The sequence below is a fragment of the Pseudonaja textilis genome, chromosome 14 (genome assembly GCF_049901715.1).
Source record: "Pseudonaja textilis isolate UNSWEBS1 chromosome 14, rPseTex1.2, whole genome shotgun sequence".
Lineage (NCBI taxonomy): Eukaryota > Metazoa > Chordata > Lepidosauria > Squamata > Elapidae > Pseudonaja > Pseudonaja textilis.
The window spans coordinates 8,910,763-8,925,450 of record NC_142003.1 but is presented as its reverse complement, the minus strand read 5'-3'; the positions used below and the strand labels follow the sequence as shown (position 1 = coordinate 8,925,450).

Genomic DNA, 14,688 nt, shown 5'->3' with positions numbered 1-14,688 from the left:
TTACTCATGATAGGTATGAGGCAGAAGTCACAATGAAGTTGGGTGTGTGATGTTGTTGGTGTGATGACACAGTGCTGTGAATGTCACATCTCCCAACCAATGGTGGTTATATAATCCGATTCAGAATTTTGACCAACTGGTTGAGTGGCAAATAATTTCTTATGCAATGCTGTTACAATCCATGGCAACTGTATCTGAGCTGCAGCTAACTTCAGATGAACTAAGAATGATGGCCAGGACTCATTAGGGTTCGTATTTCCCATCAAGCCAGGAATCAAATAATAATAAAAAAAAGTGTGAGCGTTTAAATCAGTGTTGATTCCCAGCGACTGCCTGGATCAACGCCTGCAGTTTTTCTTGGCTAGGTTTTTGAGAAGTGGTTTGCGCTTGCCCTCCTTCCGTGGACTTAGAACGGGACTTCTTCTGACAAGCAAGTCAATGGGGAAAGCCAAATTTGATTAATGACCAGGTGTTTCACTTAACAACTGCAGTGGTTTGCTTAAGAAACCATGCCCCCCCACCAAAAAAGACTAAAATTGTGCATGGCTCACTTAAGAACCACCGTCCTTGGCAATGGGCTTCTGTTCCCAGTTGCTATAAATCCAAGACTACCTGTATTTTACAGAGGGGACCACTGCGCACAACATGTGGGACTGCAGTACAGAGTTGTCATCCAAAGAAAATGGAATTGTGGTCTCAAGGACGTTCATTCCTTCAACTCTATGCTCTAGCAACAGCTCTGAGTTTGCACAAATGTGTATTGCCAACACATTGTGGCAGTATGAAACAATTGCATTCAAGTGAGCTGCAACATTGTCTTTTCAGCGTTTGGTAGACTCAAGCAAAGCAACATTTTCTAGCAGGACTACCCGGTTGTGTAACAGCTTTGTTCCCTAGGCCCCTCCGTCTGCACGCTCTCAAGATTCGTTTTTCTCGCCACGTACTTTTTTATATATCCAAACTAGACTGTGTTGTTTCTCTTTGCCACATAACATATGTGGGTATACGCATACATTTTTATTTATGTACATTGGAGGTGTGTTTATGTACATTGGAGGTGGTGACCCTTTGTATGCAATGAAATTTCATTTTAAGGTATGCCGATTGGTGTACATTTAAAGTGATAATAAAGTTATTTTAAGTCCAAGTCTTCAAACAGGTATCCTTTAGCAGCAGTGTCCGATCTTGGCAACTTTTTAAGACCTGCGGAGTTCCAACTCTCAAAATTCCCTAGCCAGCATAGCTTGAATGGAGTTGAAGTTCACAGATCTTTAAAAGTTGGCTGGGGAATTTTGGGAACTGAAGTCCACAGGTCTTTTTAAAGTTGCCAAGGTTGGACCCCACTGCAAATTTACAGGCACCCCTTTCACTTCCCATCACCAACACTTAAAATGCAGTCAGGAAAGCAAAAAAGGCAAATCTCTCTCTCTCTCTCTCTTTTTTTCTTTTTGCTTCCCTGGGAAACTTCTTCCTTGTTGCTTAGGCTCTTCGGACCAGGTTCCTCGTCCAAAGGGCGATTTCTCCCGCGCAGCCCCGCCGAGGACGGCTTTGAAAAGGGCGCGAGCTTCCTTTCTCGGCAACCTTCCTCCAAATCCCCGTTTTGGTCTGCACCGCCTCACTTAAGCGAGGTGGCATCTCCCGAAGGCCTTCCCAGTCCAAGGCTCTGCGTTTTAAATCAGTTTAAAAACAAACTGGCTCAACAGGCCCCGCCGAAACTCTCAGCGGCTCCTGCTCCGCCTGAAGAGGAGGAGGAGGCGGCGGCACGCGCGGCCCGGACCGCGCACCTTTCCCGGCTCTGCTGCCTTTGAACCCTGCATTCTCCACCCTGCAGCCCCCGAAAAGGCAGGACCGAGGAAGACGGGGTGGACTCCCTCGTAGGGGGCGGAGGGAGCGCTGCAAGAAAGTTTCCTCCCGTCCCACCGAAGTTGGCTCGAGCCCCCTTGGAGCACAGTTCCCCGGGAGAAGCCCCGGAGCGATTGCAGGATCCCCACGTGGCTGCTGTTATTGCTGCAACTGCTGCAGCTGCAGGCCGCCCCCTCCCCTCCCCTCCCTTCCCTCCCCTCCCCTGCCCGGGAAAGGGCGGGGCTTGGCGTGTGGGGGAGGGGCCTGCGCTTCCCTTCCCGCGAAGAGCAGCAGCAGGAGGAGGAGGAGGAGGAGGAGGCTGCCGCCGTCGCCGCCTTGCAGGATGAATCCTCGGCCGGTGGAAGGAGCTGATGCTGCCGTCGCCGTCGTTGCGCTGCGGTACTCCGTTTGCATCCCCGGGTAGGTCTCTGCGGTGGCCTCTCGCTCCCGGCGCCTGCCTGTTTTGGTGGACGAGGACAAGGCATGGCTGGCTGGCTGGCTGGCTGGCTGGCTAGTTGATTGATTGATTGATTGATTGGCTCAGGGTTGCATGCAGGGTACCTCCTCCTTTTCCTCCTTTCTGGAGAAAAGCCCTCTTCTAGGAGGGGGAGATCCCCTGTCCCCCCCTCTTCTTCTTCTCTCTCCTTCCCCCTTCTTCCTTGCGACGCGCTCTTAACTTACTCAGAAGTACCGTCACCCGAGCGTCTCTGATCAAACAGAAAACTCTCCGGTCGCTGGAGATTCTCAGTCATGGTTATTTAACAAGAAAGTCCAGTTGCCTCTTAGAAAAAAACAACTTTGGGATCTCCTGACTAAAACTCTCTCCCTCCCCTCTCTCTCCCTCCCTCTCCCCCTCTCTCCTCCATCCTTTCCAACACTTGGTTTAAGATGTGCTGGCTGTACTGGATCTCCATCCTCTGCCTGCCCCGGTATAATGGACTCCAGGGCCCATAATCCCCCCCCCACTTTTCCCCAGAGGAGCAGGGAGTCATGGGCACCAAAGTTTCCCATCGAGGGAATGAACTAGGTTGGCAAAAAGTGCTGTCAGTTAAGCGTGCCCTTGGATGTCCTGCCAGGTGTTGGCTATCTGCCCCGTAGAGCAGGGCTGTCCAACCTTGGCAAACTTTTTAAAGACTTGTGGACTTCAACTCCCAGAATTCCCCAGCCAGAATTCTGGGAGTTGAAGTCCACAGATCTTCAAAGTCGGCTGGCCTTGTTCCAGAGTGAGAAGAAAAGTTTGTGGATGGGCTTCGTTTTTGGGGATCTGCTGGCTAACTCGATGGAGTCCATTTCTGACTCTTGCGGTGATGTTGGAAGTTTCTTTTTCCTTTGTTTCAGCGGGCTCTGCTTTGGCTCCCACCCAGCCAAAGGGAAAAAGGTCAGACCCCATCTGAGGGGAGGAAGCAGAGACTGCTAATGCGATGTGCCAACAGCCCAGTTCCCACCCCATCCTGGAGCATAAGATGAATTCACATGATGCTCTGCTTAGGGGCTGCTGGCTTTTTAGCTTAAGCAGCATGTTTTGTGCTTCGCAAATTGCATTGCTGGAAATCTGGCCGGTTGTGTGTTGTCCGTAAGCCATATTTGTGCCACGGCTTAAAGAAAGTGTGCAGACCTAATTCAGTCAAATGGTGGATTGGGATGTTGTGGTTCCTTTTTGTTTTTTGCCTGCCGGCATGTTCTCTAATCATGGCAAGGATATCTTCGTGTTCTACATGATGTGTCTGTTCTGTATTCATGTAACCAAGGGGTTGATTAATAAAAGATCACTGTATCTGCGTGTGTGAATTTATCGGCTGTGGGCATTAATAAACCTGAGATTCTCCCAGCAGTAAACAAATGAGCCAGGGATCCTATGAGAGATACTAAACTGTTGGGATAGTAAATTGTAATGCCTGTGGTACTATATTTAAAAATCATTAAAAAGGGTTTATTACTATTATCCTGGATATTTTAAATGTTACAGTACTGACTACATTGTGTCTTTAGATGCTTCATAGAGTTAAATTTATATTTACTGACAAAGAAATAGAGGCTAAAATATTTCAAGCTATTTAGCTCTCATCAACTAGCCATACCCTTCTGGGATTTGAACCCCGGGATGCTTATATATTAGGTTAGATGTGCTAGCCCAAGGGTCTTCAAACTTGACAGCTTTAAGACTTGTGGACTTCAACTCCCAGAATTCCTCCTCCAGTCATGTTAGCTCAGGAATTCTGCGAGTTGAAGTCCACAAGTTTGATGTAAGTATAGTACATAAAATTATCTACTGCAATGTCCTACCTATCAATGAATACTTCAGCTTCAACCATAACAACACAAGAGCAAACAATAGATACAAACTCAAGGTTAACCGCACCAAACTTGATTGCAGGAAATACGACTTCAGTAACAGAGTGGTCAATGTCTGGAATACTCTACCTGACTCTCTGATTTCTTCCCCAAACCCCAAAAGCTTTAACCTTAGACTGTCTACTATTGACCTCACCCCTTTCCTAAGAGGTCTGTAGGGAGCGTGCATAAGTGCACCATCCCTAACATCCCTGTCCTATTGTTCCTTTTTTTTACTTATTCGTATCCATTTCATGTATTCATAACCATGTTTATATTTATACCTGTTATCTAATAATCGCTTGACAAAATACAATAAATAAAAATGAAGTCTTAAACTTGCCCAAGTTTGAAGACCCTTGGACTAGCCTCTAAGCTATATATGGACTAGCTGTACCAGGTGAGAAATTAAGTGTTTTTTTTTCTATCAGGGCAACCTGGTCTATCCAAATATGGGATGGGGCATACTGCTTCTGCTTTCGCCTTTCAGCCCCAATCCAAGAGCCTTCGCAGGCAGTCGCTTTCACAACAAACTATTTGTGTGTGTGTTAAATTTGTGTTAAATGCTTCCTAGAGGTTTCAATTATTGGGTGAACCCAGCCAGTTGTATTTGATCAATCATACTCATGTCATGATTTCCAGGTCTTAGATGGACACTGAGTTCACCCATTACTCCATTTCATCTTCAACCTATTTCTCAATTGTAAGTTTCCACTTTTATAATCACAACATAGTCCATTATTAGGTCCTTTTTAGAAGGAACCAATAATATATACCTCTCTCTCCCTCCCTTCCCCTCTCCTCCCTCCCTCCCTTTTACATAAGGTAATCCTCGAATTAAAACCATTCATTTAGTGACTGTTTGAAATGACAACAACACTGAAAAAAGTAACTTGTGACCGTTCTTCACCCTTACGGCCATTGCTGCAATCCCCAGGGTCACATGATCAAAATCCAGACATTCGGCAACTGGTTCATATTTATGACCGTCGCAGTGTTCGGGGGTCCTGTGATCCCCTATAGCCACTTTCTGACAGGTAAAGTCAATGGGGGATCCAGATTCATTTAACAACCATGTTACTAACTTAACAACTGAAGTGAGTTACTTAATAGTGTCAAGAAACATCGTGAAATGGGGCAAAGCTCACTCAACTGCCTTGCAATGGAAATTTTGGGCTCAATTTGTGGTTGTAAGCTGAGGACTACCTGTAATGTACCTTCCTTTGCTCTTGGTTTACTCCTGTATTAGCCAAACTACTTTGGTGGGATAATATGTGATGGTGACCATTAGAAACCCTCGACAGCCGAAGTGATAAAAGAAGTAGTAAAAAAAGAAGGCGGCGTGGCCATTTAAATAATGTGGGCTTTTTGAAGTTTATATGTGACTTGTGTGTGTGTGTGTGTGTGTCTAGATGCATCATGGATATGTCAGTCATTGTAAGCTGCAATGCATCAGAAGGAAACTTGCAGCTTACAGATTTGATAAATATTTCATTCCCCTGGACACCAATGTTTCTAAACCATGTCGTATGATTTATTTATGGCAATGTGGGCTATCAAGAAGAGACCGGATTGCCATTTGGCAGAAATGGTGTTGGGTCTCCTGCATGGGCGATGGGAGGGGGTTGGACTAGATGACCTACAAGGTCCCTCCCAACTCTGTTAATGTAATCTAATCTAATCTAAAGGATGTTGTGTAATTCCAGGCAAGCATAGCTTAGAACCCAGTCTGGGTCGGTGTCATGCCCCTGTTGGAATCTGATTCGGAGGGGGAGGCCGAACAGCTGACCGGGAGTGGGAGTGTGGCTCCATTGGCTGTGGAAGAAACTGGGGAAGGGCAAAGTCCGGCTGGGCAGAGCAGGGGAGAAGGTAGAGGAAGGGAGAGGGAATTTGGAGGAAGACCCAGGCCCATCCCCTCTTCATCCTAGGGCACGCAGGGAGGAACGGAGAAGGGAGCAATGTGAGTTGTGTGGCTTACAGGGGAGAAAAGGGCCCTGATTCCCTTCATTAGCTGCAGCTGGGAACACAGTGTTTAAAAAAAGTAGTTGCGAATAGCAAACTGTTGGGAGCAAATTGTGAATTATCTGGTATCGTTGAGGCTTATCTGTGTTCCTGGCGTCTTCCCAACTGTGTGTGTTTTGCTGTGCTTTCAAGTCTGCAATTCCTTCTCCTGCCCTGTCAAGTTAATTACTGCAGCGTGGTTTGTGTGCATTTTTAGTTACAGTTTGTATGTATTTTGTTTTTGGACTGAATTTCCTCCACTTAAAGGCTGTTCCTGGGAGAGTTTTTCTCCAGCCAGAAGGTAACCTGGACATTGGGGGCAAAGTTGGAGATAATAAAGGGACTCTTCTTGCTTATTTGACTGCGTTGCCTTTGTGCCACGCCCCTTTAGGTCATCCCAGTGGGTTAACTGGGACCAGAGGTTTAGTCTGCCAAGCTTTCGAACCCATGGCCATCCTCAGAGGGCTCCTCTCTCCCTGAGGATGGGCTCCAACACGAATCTGAAAGTTCGGAAGATTGGTTCCGCTGACCGACCCAGATTGGATCCTGCAACGCTATCCTGGGACACACACACACACACGCCTTCATTTGTAAGCATGGCTTAGTCAAACCATGGTTCTTTCAGTGCATGTGTGAGAGACAGTGCATGTGGCCGAGGTTATGGGATAAAGAGGAATTCTATCGCTTTGCAAAGTCCATTTACATCTGGAATGATCGAGGCTCCATCTTCCTGCTTTGAATACTACCACTTTACATCTCGTGGACTTTTCCAGGAATGTTTGTCATCCGTTTGCATGTTGAACTCCGGGCCCCCTTATAAAATAACTCAGTTCCGTTTATATGTTATGTTTTTCGAAGTTTCTCCGTCGCCTTTGAAGACAGATTTCTAAGGGCCTCTCTCTACCTTCCGCTTCTCCACGATTACCAGCTGAGGCCATCAAAAAAGCCTTGTTTTTTATTTTCTCTGTTTTCCCCCCTCCTATGCAGAGTTGTTCCAATTCCCTCTCGGTTTTTGAATGGGAGGGGCTGTAAGGGAGAATAATGGGTCACCTTAACCAGCAAACCACAAATATCTTCTTCGGGAAGTTGAAATAACCCTACAAAAAGACAAAGTGGAGGAGAGATAGCTTCAAATAAAATTATCTGTCCTTTTACCGAGACACTTCTTTTCAAATATAATGGTTCTGTTGGTTCTTTTTTTTTTTCTCCTGATCCAGGTTTGGTCAGTGGCTATTTAGAAACAACAGTTTAAAGACACAAACCTCTTTCTCTCTTTCTCTCTCTCTCTCTCTTTGGGGTTCTTTGAGGTTCTTTGGGGTTTCTCCTATCTCCCCACCAACAGGGATATATATTTCCCTCTGCCAGCTGCCTTCTGGTTCCCACTTCTACAGACCCCTCACATCCTGGACATAAATTGTTTCATCTTCTACCCTCAAAACGTCGCTATATGGCACTACACATCAGAAAAACTAGACACAAGGACAGTTTTCCTCCCCATGCCACCATTCTGCTAAGCAACTAATTCCCACAACACTATCAAACTATTTTCTAAGACTGCATTACTATGATTCTTCTCATCCTTTCTACTACCTATCTCTTCCCACTTATGACTATAACCTTGTTGCTTGTATCTTTACGATTTATATTGTTTTATTTCGTTTCCTAGTATGATTTGATTACCTATTTAGTATCGTATGACTATCACTAAGGGTTGTATCTTATGATTCTTGATGAATGTATTTTTATGTACACTGAGAGCATATGCACTGAAGACAAATCCCTTGTGTGTCCAATCAAACTTGGCCAATAAAGAATTCTGTTCTGTTCCGTTCTGTTCCGTTCTACTCTACTCTACTCTACTCTACTCTACTCTACTCTACTCTACTCTACTCTACTCTTACTCTTACTCTTACTCTTACTCTTACTCTGTTCTATCCTACTGTTATTCTATTCTATCCTACTGCTATCCTACTGCTATCCTACTGCTATTCTATTCTATTCTATTCTATTCTATTCTATTCTATTCTATTCTATTCTATTCTATTCTATTCTATTCTATTCTATTCTTCTATTCTATTGTTCTACAGTTATACTGCTTGTGCTATATACGTGGGTTTCCTTTCTGTAATTTTTTTGTTTTGTTTTCATGGTGCATCTGATCCAGTTTGACTTTGCTGAAGCTTTTTTGCTGGGAAGCAAGCAGAGAAAAACCCTACTTTGGTTTGGTAACCATAGCATTTCTGATTGTGTTGGCAAAGAAGTGTGTGTGTGTGTGTGTGTGTGTGTGTGTGTTGTGTGTGTCTGAAAGTTCCAGCTATGCATTGCTATCCTATCTCACGGCCCTCCACTCCGGAAACCATTCCCCCAACCCTCTTTCCTCGCTCCCTGTCCAAATTAAGGGTTGTTGGGTTTTTTGGTTTTTTTTGATACTTGTGAGAAGGCAAACTTCCTGTTCCTTGTTCAAGTATTCAGTGGGGAACACATCGTCCGGAGAACGTGGAATAAGTGAGCGAGGATTGCTGGTTTAATAAGGAACGGAGAGAAAGTTTTATAACCCCCTTTTTTTTCCCCATCCCCCCAAAGGTCAGAGTAAACGCATAAATTTTTTTTTTTTGTGGAAGGGTTTTGAAGGCTAGCCATTCCAAACACCCTGTTTTTGTACCTAAAATGGAATGTAGCTCTTGAAACAAAGGCAATGTATATTGATTTCTTGGGCTTATTTTTCTTTTCATCTTTTAAAATGAAAAAATATATATATATTTATTGTTGCCTTTCCTTTTTCTTTTAAAAGGGGAAGTTCACCCCCCCATTGCAAAATATCTGCTGTTTTTTGGGGGGTGGGGGCGGGGAAGAGATGTTTTCTCTTTCGGTTTGGATGGCAAAAGAGGCTTCATGTGTAAAATAGTCTGAGCAGGATCTGCTCATGGAAATGAGAGGCAGAGGCTGCCTGAAACCCTGGGCTGGCAATGTTGCTCCTCGGGGAAATTGAATCACCCCTATGGATGATAACGATGAACAGCTTAATTTTGCATTTTGCACGGCTGGGTTCCAGGCAAAGTTATTGAGCTGGCCGAGGAATTGGTGTGCCACTAATGCCTGTAGTTTGTATTGCAAATGAAGCGGAGGGAATATCTTACATTTAGGCTAAGCTAAATGTATTTCCATCTTTCCTGGGAAATAATACCGGTAGGCTTTTATCTCCACCAGCTTATTTCCATTTTTGTGGGTGGGTGGAAGAAATCAAACAGCTGCAGGGAGTGCTGAACTTACAACCAACATTTCTGTTGCTAAGCGAGACATTTGTGAAGTGAGCTTTGCCCCACTTGATGACTTTTCTTGCCACTGTTGTTAAGTGAATCGCTGCAGTTGGTAAGTTAGTCACACGGCTGTTAATTGAATCTGGCTTCCCCGTTGACTTTGCTTGTCAGCAGGTCACCCAAGGGGATCATCCCACGACTCCCCAGGGCACTGCGACGGTCATAAGTATGAGCCCGTATGCCAAGCGTCTGAATTTTGATTACATGATCATGGAGAAGCTGCAAAGGTGGTAACTCTGAAAAATGGTCATAAGTCACATTTTTCAATGCCTTTGGAACTTTGACCGTCTCTAAATAAACTGTTGTAAGTCAACGATTAACTATACTAACAGTCAAAGGAAATGGGCGGTAAATAAAAGTCAAAGGAATTCAATGTGGGCTGGATTCAGATCTCCTGTGGTGCAAAGGGACTCGAGACCAACGACATGTTTGACCCCTCCCTCCGGCTCAGCCTGATAATCTCCTAGGGTATGATTAGAAAGACTCCTGTCCTGTAGGAATTTCCTTCTAATAGAAATGAATGCTTCACTAGAAAAAAGGATGTATTTTGAATTGAATTGAATTGAATTCTTTATTGGCCAAGTGTGATTGGACACACAAGGAATTTGTCTTGATGCAAATACTCTCAGTATACATAAAAGGAAAGGTAGATTAATCAAGAATTAAGAATCATAACGTACAACAATGATAGTCATAGGGTACAATCAACAATCAAATCATACGAGGAAATAGTCAATATAAATCATAAGGATACAAGTGACAAAGTTACAGTCATACCGTCATAAGTGGGAGGAGATGGGTGAAAGGAAGGATGGGAGGATTAATGGTAATAGTAATGCAGACTTAGTAAATATTTTAACAGTGTTGAGGGAATTATTTGTATAGCAGAGTGATGGCTTTCAGGGAAAAACTGTTCTTGTGTCTATTTGTTCTGGTGTGCAGGGCTCTATAGCGTCATTTTGAGGGAAGGAGTTGAAACAGTTTATGTCCAGGATGTGAGGGGTCTGTAGATATTTTCACAGCCCTCTTTTTGACTCGTGCAGTATGCAGGTCCTCGATTGAAGGCAGGTTGGTAGTAATTGTTTTTTCTGCAGTCCTAATTACTCTCTGAAGTCTGTGTCTGCCTTGTTGGGTTGCAGAACCAAACCAGACAGTTATAGAGGTGCAGATGACACAGTCAATAATTCCTCTGTAGAACTGGATCAGCAGCTTCTTGGGCAGTTTGAGCTTTCTGAGTTGAATGTGTGTGTGTGTTTGTGTGTGTTCGGAATTATACCATTAATTTGGTAGTCATGTCAAATTAGACTTGTGTATGGTACAACCAAAATAATAAATATCAACATAAACTTATTGTTTTTTTTTTCCTGTTAAATATTTTGTTATTAAAATAGTTTATAGATGGCAGGTTAACAATTTTTGAGTAGATTTAGTAGTTTAACAGTTTAAAATTCTTTTGGCCTGTTTCTCAAGGAGTGAAAACCCAACATTGCTGTATTATATTGATCAGCATTCAATCAGCGAGGATGTTATATGTGTATGTGTTAGTCTTAGTTTCCTTTGTTAAAATATACCTTTTCTTTTTAAGGTCTGTTTTGTTGTGTTCTTTTAAATTCTTTTGTTCTTTTTTAGAAAATATTTTGGCATTTTGTATTTTCACCTTCCTTGAATAAACTAAAAACTTTTCTAAAAAGGGGGAAAAAGGACTCATAGGTGGTAAAAAAAATCTGGCTTTTTTTCTGAAGGAGCAAGTCTTCAACTCCATTTGAAGATGCTGAAAGGACTGCAATCTTGGCAAATGGACGAGATGTCAGAAGGGTTGCAAATGGACCAATTTTCTTCCCACCTGAAGAAAAGTGGGAAAGGTCATTTGAGGAGATGACAGAACAGTCAGGCTGATGTCAGTGCAAAATCTGAGAACTGAATGTGAAGAGGGCAGGTCTTGTCAGAATGCACCAATTCCAAAAACCTAACAAGAGTTGGTCAGGAATAAAAGTAATAATATACCAGTCCTGCGAAGAATCTTGATTTCAGGAAATTAGTTTACAAGAACTTCTTGCTATGTCTTTGTTGACAAGTTAGTAAAATGTAGATACCCTGTTTTCCCAAAAATACAACCTACCCTGAACATTTTAATTGGTTTTGAATCAGTGCTTTTGAACGACGAGATGGGCTGCTGTATAAGATACCATCTGTGATGACCCGGAGTGTGACACAAAAGCAACACAGTCAGTTAATCAATAAGAGACCCTTTATTATCTCCAACTTTGCCCCCAATGTCTAGGTTATCTTCTGGCTGGAGAAAAACTTTCCCAGGAACAGCCTTTGACTGCAGAAAATTAAGTCCAAAACATGGTCAACACAAATTGTAACTTACAGTCCAATCAAGGCAAGATGAGGTAATTAGTTTGGTAGAGCAGGAGCAAGAATTCCAGATGTGAAGGCATGGCAATAACTCAACATGGTTGGAAAGATGCCAGGAACATAGATAAGCAAAGTCAACACAAGATAAACTCATGTTTGCTCCCAGCAGCTGCCACACGCAGTCTGCATGTCTCTTAAACTTTCTTCCCAGGTGTGGCTAATGAAGGGAATCAGGGCCCTTTCCTCCCCCATAAGCCACGCAACCCACATTGTTCTCTTCTCCATTCCTCTCTGCGTGCCCTAGGATGAAGAGGGGGTGGGCCTGGTTCTTCCTCTGAACTCCCTCTCCCTTGTTCTACCTCTCCCTTGTTCTACCTCTTCCCTGCTCTGCCCAGCCAGATTTTGCCCTTCCCCAGTTTCCCCCACAGCCAACTCCTACTCCCTGTCATCTGTTCATCTTCCTCCTCAGATTCAGACTCTGACAGGGGCATGACACCATCCCTACGATGGAAAGAAATCAATCTTCTTGATAGTTGTGATGAATGAAGGCTACTTCCTGTGCTCTTGGCTTGGTTTACAGAATGGGCTAAGTCATAACTTACTTTATAGTCATAACTTGGTTTATAGTCTACTCTGTGAACGCAAACACTGTAGTTGGAAAACTAGTTTACGACTCGGTGTGCTATGCGAACAGAGGCAATTGTGGTTTCATCACGAGCCATGGATTAAGGCGTATGATGTGCCAACCTAGTCCTGATATGACCTTGAAATAATCAGGAAGTAATTTTCTTATAGCTTAGTCTTAGCCCAGGGATCTCCAACCACAGTGACTGTAAGACTTGTGGATTTCAACTCCCAGAATTCCCCAGCTGGGCGTGGCTGACAGGGGAACTCTGGGAGTTGAAGTCCACAAGTCTTAAAAGTTACCAAAGCTGGAAACCCTTACCTTATTTAGACCAACATGCAGGCCTGAGATCCTTTGGCATTCAGAAATACAATGGTAGGGAAATTTCCCCAAATAAACTTAAAACAATCCCTATCACAATAACTCTATTAAAGTAGAGTTGTTTTTAATAATAACCCACTTGTATTACATCATGCTTGCTGATGCTTTCTCATAATTGCTTCATTGAATGTGGCAACGTTATGAATAACAATGGACTGATGGTTTGTTAGGAGAGAAGAAGAATACCATTCATTATCACTACCTGGGAGTGCTTTTATGAGGCATTTAATTAACAGGGCTCGTAACTCTCTGCAAAAATTAAAATGGGACATGTCACATATCTTTCCTAGCTTGGCAGTCGCACACTGAAATAATTTCCCTGGCTCCTTTGGTTTAGATGTGTGCCTGAGCTTAATGCGAACCAGGAGGCATCTGCCCAAAATAAATTTATGTGTATTAATTTATTTCATGTATTTGTGCATTTCTTTATCGAATGTATGTGATCGCCCGTCCCAAATGTATCACTCCGGCCAGCTAACGGTAATTAAAAACAGCCTAAAAACATATAAGGAAAAATTGCAGCCTCTGTATGAAATCAGAGACCCCAAGGAATGCATTAATATTGCTTTCGAGAAATAGCCAACTGATGGATCTTTATATAGTGAACAACTCCATTAAAAAAATTTATCTGACTGAGGATATCTGACTTGTCTAGGTTCTAGCTGGATTACTCCAAGGTGGCCTCCAAAGGCTGCAGAGGCTTCTCTCAAGCCTCTGGGAGGCCAAAAAAGGCCTCAAATGAGCCGAAAACCAGCTGGGAGGCGCGCACATGTGCAGCGCAGGTACATTTGGCTGGGGCTTACATGCCCACACAAATGGCTTTGTGTGCCACCTGTGGCACATGTGCCATAGATTTGCCATCACGGATGTAGGGTCTCCTCCTCCTGGTTGGACTAGAAGACCTTGAAAGTCCCTTCCAACTGTATTATTCTTATTATCTGCTTTCTCCTTTCTGGGGTTAGAAGGTGACTGATGTAATCTTACCATCTCTTGGTTGCAACATCTTACCAATCTCTTGGTTTCTAGCCTGGTGCCTTAAGAACTGAAGTAAGTAAACTTAACACAAGCCAGTCTCTCTTTCTTGTGTGTTATTTTTATTTATGTTATTTTTCACTTTCCAAACTTAGAACGGCCTATGTAATTATGAAGTCAATTCGGAAACAGTGTCTGTTTCCTTTCAGAAGAGATAGGATACATAATAAGTCATCAGGATGTAGCCATGAAGGGAGGAACTACAGCCCAGAGAAGATAACCATGTAAAACGATAGCTATTTTAGAGCCTCTGAATAGGGCCCATCATAATTAAGGTTTGCTTAATATTGGGTTGTTGTGTCAACCTAGTCAAGTGTGCTTGGTCACGGTTTAGCAAATGAATCCAGCCTCCTGCCCCTCCTATAGTTAAGCAAGTTCCCTGCAATTGGTTAAATAAAGGGTCACCATGAAAGGAAATGGCAGCAAACCAAGAAGCTCAGCTGTCCAAAAGTTTCCCCCAGGACTTGTATTTTTTATTACTCACCAAACTATTGTTTTGATTCCCTCTTTTGGTTTCTTTCTTTTGAAAAACATCCAGTGCTTCCTATGTCTCTGCAAATTCACCTGAGACATCTGTTCACTTCCTTCTGGTTACACAGTGACAATTTCGATTCCCAGTGCTGCGTTTTTGGGGTGCCATGGTGGAAGATAAGAAAGATGGGATCTGAACATCGCTAATTCCCGCTTCTGAGAAAACGCAGAGAAGAGCAGCAAAGATGACGAGGGGTTTGGAAGCTAAACTGTATGATGGACGGCTAAAAAGGAAGTAGGTTTGTCCGATGAACGAGAAGAATTGGG

General features: G+C 43.5%; 1 protein-coding gene across 1 annotated transcript in view; it reads left to right on the top strand.

Moving 5' to 3' along the window:
* Positions 1-2,103: 2,103 nt before the first annotated feature.
* Positions 2,104-14,688, top strand: part of LOC113438696 (ankyrin repeat and fibronectin type-III domain-containing protein 1-like) — a 307,222-nt gene continuing 294,637 nt past the window's right edge. The window contains exon 1 of the mRNA XM_087912443.1: positions 2,104-2,262. The gene's annotated coding sequence lies outside the window, so the exon portion shown is untranslated. The remainder of the gene's footprint in view (positions 2,263-14,688) is intronic.